A 7,413-nucleotide genomic window follows, 5' to 3' on the forward strand; every position below is an offset into this window, starting at 1 on the left:
ATTGTCTTTGTCTTCAGAATCACTTGGAAATGGGCCACTTCTCACCCCTCCACAGCCACCAACCTAGTCCACATTGTAGCCACCTCCCACTGGATTCTTGAAATAGTCTCTAACTGGTCTCCCTGATTCCGGTCTTGCCTTCTACAGTTTATTCTCAACCTGGCAGATGGCAGGATCCTTCTAAAATGAAAGTCAGATCCGATCACTCTGCTCGCCACCCTCCAGTGGCTTGGCTCCCTTTTCTCTGTGAGGAAAGTCCACATTCTTCACAACGGCCCCCAGAGCCTGTCTCTCTGGCCCCTGTCACTTCGCTGACCCCCTCTCCTGCCGTTCTCTCCTCACTTGGAGTAAGCAAGAGTTGCCGTCCCTCCCACCTCAGGGCCTTTGCATTCTTCTACCCCAGGGCCTTTGCACTTGCAGTTTCTTCTGCCTGGAAGGCCCTTCCGCAGATGGCCACATGGTTCACTCTCTCACCTCCCTCTGGGCTTTCTCAAACGTCACCTTCTCCATGGGGCCCTCCCACACACCGCACTTCCCCCAGCAAACCTGATTTCCCTTTCCTGCTTTATTTTTCTCCACAGCAGTTATCACCCTCTGACAGGCTATGATATTATTTATTTTGTCACGGTCTATTTCCCCTCAGTAGTGTGCAGGCTCCTTGGGGGCAGGGCTATCTGTCTGTTTTGTTCGCTTCTGTCTCCTCATACAGAAGTACCTGACAAACAGTTGTTGGATGTCTGAATTGACTATCCTCTTCTGCAGCCCTGTTTAGGTCTTATAGGAAGGTTTCTTTTTTCCCCTCCTCTGCTCCCTAGAAACCTTCTCCAAAACATTAAGCTACAGCTGGGAACCCCTGAGCAGGAGCGTGAAATATCAATAGATTCGTTGGTGGAGACCTAGGGCACAAAACAGAGAAGGTGAGGGTGTACATTTCCTCAACATGGGTTTATTCAGTGCCTTCTGTGGGCCACCCCAGATGCAGAGATGAATGAAATCAGCCTCTGAGCTTGAGAGAAGCTGACATTGCAGTAGAGACAGATGGGCGGCTGGTGATTACAGCGCCGTGCTTTCACAGGGGATGCCCCAAAGTACAGGGCTCAGCCCACACATGGTCTCTACCCATCAGGGACAGCAGGAAGGCCAGTGCAATGCAGTGGTCAAGGGCACCATCTTGGGCAAATGACTTCTTGTCTCTGAGTCTCACTCTGCCTGTCTGTACATGGAGACGCTTACGGGGACAATATTTATCAACTACGACGGCGACCGTGGGGATTCCATGAGACCAGAGATGTGTTTGCCGTGAAGTTGATGAAGCTTAAGTACCAATCACGGCCCCTCACTTGCTCAGGCTCCTTCCAAGGCTCTAGCTATGTGCTCACAAGGCCATTTTTGTTTTACAAATGTTATAAAACCGGATAGTTTGTTTGTTTGTTTTTTAAAAGAAGTCCTCCTAAATTGTAAAAGTCTCTGAGGCCCCACGAAAGCTGAATCTGCCCCTGCACGAGATAAAACGTGAAGGACTCAGCACAGATCCTGGCATAAGGCGTTCAGTTAATCATCAGTAACATGAAAAAAGAACTTCACAGGGGAGCTGTCATTTGAGCTGGGTCTTTATGGAGAAGTGGAAGTTCACTAGGTTCCAAACAGACATCAGATATTGCAGGTACGTCTCCATGGGCCTCATTAGAGACTGCAGGGGATGCTCCTGATGGGATAAGAACGGCCATTTTTCACGCACTTGTGATGTACTGCTGTGGTATAATAACAAATCTATTTGGTCTTTGTCCCTGGTGTCTGGCACAAAATTCCTCAAATCCTCGTAGTTTCCCAAGTGATGGGGTGATAGGAGTCTCTTACAAAGAGCTTCTAAGTCCCTTGGAATTGCCTGGGTGATAAGAGTGTCTTTTGGTGGGGAGGGGTGGTGGTGGTGGGATGAATTGAGAGATTGGGATTGACATACATACACTAATAAGTATAAAATGGGTAACTAATAAGAACTTGCTGTATAAAAAATAAAATTAAATTTAAAAAAAGGAAAAAAAAGAAGTGTCTTTTGGGGAATTCCCTGGCGGTTCAGTGGTTAGGACTCCGAGCTTTCACTGCTGAGGGCACGGGTTCAGTCGGCCCTCGTGGGCTCCTGGGTGAGGGCTGGTTACCAGAAGATCAAGCATGAATAAAAGCTTGGAACTTTCAGCCCCACTGCCCATGCTCTGGGGGTAGGGCAGGGGCTGGAGACTGAGTTAACTGATCATGCCTGTGTGATGAAGGCTCCATAAAAATCCCTAAAGTATGGGATTTGGAGAGTTTCTGGGTTGGTGAACACACCCCTTTCCCCATACCTCACCCTGTGCTATGCTCATACGTCTTCATCTGACTGTTCAGCTGTATCCTTTGTTATATAATAAACTGGGAAATGTCAATAAGTGTTTCCCTGCGTTCTCTGAGCCAGTATAGCAAGTTATCGAACCCGAGGAGGGGGTTGTAGGAGTCCCCACTTTATAGGCAGTTGGTCAGAAGTACAGGTGACAACTTGGGTCTTGGGACTGGCATCTGAAGTGGGGGGCAGTCTCGTGGGCCTGAGGCCACAACCTGTGTCGTCTGTGCTAACGCCGGGCAGTAAGTGTCGGGACAGGATTGTAGGATACACAGTTGGCGTCCGGACAGTTGGAGAATCGCCAGACCTTTGGAAAACCCCCAGGCGTTGGTGTCAGAAGTATTCTGTGATGGAAGAAACATTCTGTGTAGAAGAAACATTGTTTTTTCCTTTGAGCTGTTCTAAAAGCTTTCCCCGTGTCAACTTCTCAATAAAGCACAAGGCAGATAGATACTCAGAGGTACAGAGAGATCTCAGTATCAGCTGAAAGGACACAGCTGGGACTCCAACCCAGCAGCCCTGCTTCTGAACGTGGGCCCTCAGCCTCTACTGGATCTGCCTCTGTGTATGACTCTTGGAAGTTTCATTTGCCAACACAGATCCTGGTTTTCCTCTGTGCACCCAGGATGAATTTTTCCCCTGGGGCTCCCACTTCCCCGTGGCCCTAATTCATTCTCAGGCCGCCTGAGGAGGGAGGTTGGAGCTCCCGCACCCGTGTCCCCGGCAGCCCGCCCACTCAGCTGATTGCAGGGAAGGAGGCGGTCACCACCCCCCAGTCGCAGCGCCTGCCACAGCCCGGCTCACAGAGGGCGGGGGCGAGGCAATTACCCGGAAAACGCAGGCAAAACTCCCACGGAGCCACGGGGAGTTAAAAAAAAAAAAAGAGCTCTGATGTGACAGTGTGGTGGCAGGAATCTTATCCAGTCTCATTTCCCAGCTCCCATAACAACCCACCCCTGAAAACCTGCTGCCGGGCAGCTGAGAGCACGGTTTGCACCATGTGAAGATGAGAGTGAACCCCCCCGGTGGGGGGGAGGGGCGGGGCGGCCTAACCACGGTGTGTGCAAAATGAAAGCAACCGCCCGGGAGGCCTGCAGCGTTCCTCCCTTCCCCTCTAAAATCTGCAAAACACCGGATTTCATTGACGCCTGAAAAAAAAAAACGGAGGTCACTGTCCAGTCCCTGGACCCTTCCAAGGTGATCATTTGAATGAGTCACGGTTGCCCTGCACACCCTCTTGCATTTTACAGATATTGTCCAGGATGTGGCATCTGGGGACAAACATGGTTTCCCTTGTGTCTTAAACCCTCACCCCACAGGGACCCAGCTGACCAGACCAGAGGACAAAAAGAAACCAGGTGGAAATAATCAGAACTCCTTGCATGTGGACGGCATCCTGTAACTTACAAGTCCCATTATCCCATTAAACCATTTTTGTAGACAGCCCCTATAGGGGGTGAGAGAGAGTCATGACTTCTCAAGGTCACTGGGCTGATAAGTGGCATAGCTAAGACTGAAACTCAGGGCTTCTGGCTCCAGATCCAGCTCCCTTCGATGAATAATGCACGTGAGACATAGCCCTTATCCCACCGCCCCCCCCCCCACCGGGCAGCGGGTAGTTGGGGGGTAAGGAAGCAGAGCCGCGCGTGAGGTGGCGTAGTTGACAATTGCTAGGTTTGATGTGGTAATTTACTGTGGATTGGGATTATTGCCTAGTACATTTTTAGCCTGGAGCTGTGGGTTACGTGTGATCCAACAGGCCTCTCTGTGGAAAGACTGGAGACCTGAAGGGTGATGCCAACACCCCACTGAGGACCCAATCCAGCAGGAATCCCAAGTCTGGTGTTTCCAGGCTGCATCTGGCCAGCATGTGTGTAATGTTTGGCCCCAGAGTACCCTTTAAAATGTAAAATTTGGGCTAACATTTAAAATTAGGAGAATTCACATATGAATTGGTGTTTCTGGCATCTCTTAAAAAGGTGAAGATTAGGCAGTATTACGCTTACTGTCCCAGGCAGTGCTGCCACCCCTAGAAGAGGTGTGTGCTCTCCAGGGCACCAGGCCTACAGCCATGCCCTGCTTCTCACCTCCGTGATGCCGGACTGCAGGGTGTTTTGACTCTTGCTACAGAACTGAAGCTCTTAACATTTTGAAGGTCATGGATATAATTCAGGGGACCCAAGGACTTGGATGGGTAAAAATTACATCTTGATTTTCACTAACCCCTGCCTAATGCTGAGCATTTCCTTCCATTATAACTGTAGGCAGAGACCATGGTAGTATTGGGATCTGTGACTTTGTCACCAGAAGAAATCACAGACATTTTCATATCCCATTAGAGTTTCATAGATATCTCCAAATGTCATTTATGCTCATCACTACTCTAAAATCATGACTTATTGCCAGATGTTTTTCTTTACCACATTTGGTAAAGAAGCATATATATTATGATATTAGAGGTTTGGTTTTAAATATATATTTTGGTAACTTCTTTTCAATATAATTGGTTTCACTGGTATTTTATTTTATGCATTTATTCTGAGAAAAGGTCCATAGGCTTCACCAGCTTACCAAAGGGCTCCAAAGCACAAAATTGGACTCACATCTTAAAAAGATGATTGTCAGGTCCCTTGGGGTTGGGAAGGCAGTTCTACAACCATTTGGAGGAGTGGGGCAGGAGGGGGAGTAAGCTCCTCCATCCAGTCCCTCCAGGGTGGCTTCACACTGGACTCCCCCACCCAGGGCAGGGGGCCCTCTGAGGTCTCCCAGAGTTCCGGGAGCACTTGGCCTCCAGGCAGGAGGCTGTGCTGTGGTTCTGCATTCAGTGGCCTGAGCCCCGGGTCTCCAGGGTCCCCTCCAAAACAATCCCGGGAGGGAACTTGGAGGGAGAAAGCTTAGCTCCCAGGCCCTAGTGGCCATGCCAGCGTGAGGAGGGCCCAGAGCCAGGAGCTACGTGGGAGCTGACTCATCCTCGGTCTCTCCCTGTCCAGGGGTGCACGCCCACGACGTGCCCTCCCCCTGGCTTCGCCACGCTAACTCCCAGGCTCTGCCCAGGTGTCTGCAAACCCACGCGGGCTCGCCTTGTCCGCATCGCCGCTCCTAGCAACCACCCTCCGCTCTCTCTGCCAGATCCGGAAATGTGTGGTCTCGGCCGTTTCCTCCTGAATCCTTGAAGCGCCCACTCAGCCTCCGCCCGGTGCTCCAGCATCCATGCAGTTTGCTGAAGTCACCCTGCTGAAGGGCGTCAAGAGCTGGAGGACAGGTGGCCCTGGGCCTCCCACTCCCGCTCCCACCCTGTGGCGGCACCTGATGCTTCGACAGCCGCCTCTTCCAGAACCAACGGACACACTCGCTCCCCCCCCACCCCCCCACCCCGGTTTCCATGACATTGCACTTTCCCACGTCTCCTCCGGATTTCTGACAGCTCGTTTCCTCGCTGGCTGGCGTCGCCTCCTCCTGGCTTCTCCCCCTGGGCATGACAGAGGCGCTGCCCTCGGCTCTTCCCCCAGCGGGTGCCCACCAGCTCACCACCTCCCTCCACTGCTGCTCCTCCGCCCTTGACCACCCACGTTTCCTAATCCTACGTGGCCAAGTTATACAGAGCTTCTTGCCCCACCCCATAAAAAACAAGTCCTAAATCAGACTGTCAGCCTGGCAGGGCCTGGAGAGGTTCCTGTGTGGGCTGGGAAGCCCACCACGCACCTGGTGGGATGTTGCTAGGGAGACTTAACAATACCCCCGGAGCCTGGGCTACTACAGGTCTGTGAGAGGCAAGCCAGTGTAAGGCTAAGGGTATAGGACTCTGTGAGCCGACTGCCCAAGTTCAAACCCTGCCTCTGCTACTTGCTGCTTCTATCTCAGGCAAGTTCATTTATTTGTTCATCGATTTATGTAACAAATGTTAATTGAGCCCCAGTCTGTGTGCCAGACTGCTGAAAATACAAACGGAAACGCAAAGTGACTCCCCACACTTGTGATGTTTAGGAAGAGTCACGGCATTAATCAAATAATACCCAAACAGATGCTCAGCTGTGACTGTGACAATGTGAGGGAGAGGTCCAGGGTGCTGAGAACCCAGCACAAGATGGTCTTATCAGGGAGGTCAGCGACAGCTTCCTCGAGCACATGACCTTTAAGCTCAGATCAGAAGGATGAGTGGGGTTATGAGGTGTGACAGGCTGAATAATGGCCCTGAAGATGTCCACATTCTGATCCCCAGAATCGATGAATATGTTACCTTACATGGCAAAAAAGATGTGATTCAGTTAAGGATTTTTTTTTTTGGCCGTGCTGCATGGCTTGTGGGATCTTAGTTCCCCTACCAGGGGTTGAACCCAGGCCCCGGCAGTGAAAGCCCACAGTCCTAACCACTGGACCACCAGGGAATTCCGCCCAGTTAAGGATCTTGAGATGGGAGATTCTCCTAGATTATCTGAGTGGACCCAGTGTAATCACAGGTGTCCTTATAAGAAAGAGGCAGAGGGTCAGAGAAGATACAATAATAAAAGCAGAGGTGGGAGGGATGGCATTGCTGGAAGGGGGGCCATGAGCCAAGGAAGCCTCTAGAAGCTGGAAAAGGAAAGGCAATGGATTCTACCCTAGAGCCTCTGGAAGGAAGGAAGCCTGGCCGACCCATTTTGGACTTCTAACCCCAGAACCGTAAGATAATAACTTTGTGTTGCTTTAAGTCACTAGTTTGTGATAATTTGATACGACAGCACTAGGGAACTAACACCATAGGAGAAGAATGGAAAGGCGTGTGTGAAGGCCAGGGATGAGAAGTGGGTACCTATGATCTAAAAAACGAAAATGTGTATGTGTGGGCGTGTATGGGGATTCAGGGCCGGGAGCCATGAGGCTGGACATCTGGGCAAGAGCCAGACCATGATCAACAAGCAGCCATTTCAAGCAGCTCCTGATTGATTGGTTCACACTGTTAACCCCTCTAAGCCTCAGATTCCTCACTGGTAAAATGACGACTTCGCAGGTCTGTTGAGAGGATTACATGAGATTGCGTACGTGTTGAGTGTACCTCTTAC

The sequence above is a fragment of the Grampus griseus genome (genome assembly GCF_964374135.1).
Source record: "Grampus griseus genome assembly, chromosome: 17".
NCBI lineage: Eukaryota > Metazoa > Chordata > Mammalia > Artiodactyla > Delphinidae > Grampus > Grampus griseus.